Raw genomic sequence first — 262 nt, forward strand, 5'->3', positions numbered from 1 at the left:
ATGGACCCATCTCCAGTATCTCTTTGTTACATCACAAAGCCACCACATATGATAAAACGTACCTGTCTTATTTTTGCATTTCCAACATTTATCTGAACAATTTTCATTCTGCTTAGCCAGCTTATCTGGTGTAATATACCATCTATAAAACATCTTATACGTATTTTCTTTATATGATACTGCCTTAGTCATTTTAATGTTTTTAGCCCATATCTGGTCCCACTCTCTCTAATTAATATTATGACCCACATTTTGAGCCCAC

The sequence above is a fragment of the Gekko japonicus genome, unplaced genomic scaffold (genome assembly GCF_001447785.1).
Source record: "Gekko japonicus isolate JY-2015 unplaced genomic scaffold, Gekko_japonicus_V1.1 scaffold3298, whole genome shotgun sequence".
Taxonomy (NCBI): Eukaryota; Metazoa; Chordata; class Lepidosauria; order Squamata; family Gekkonidae; genus Gekko; species Gekko japonicus.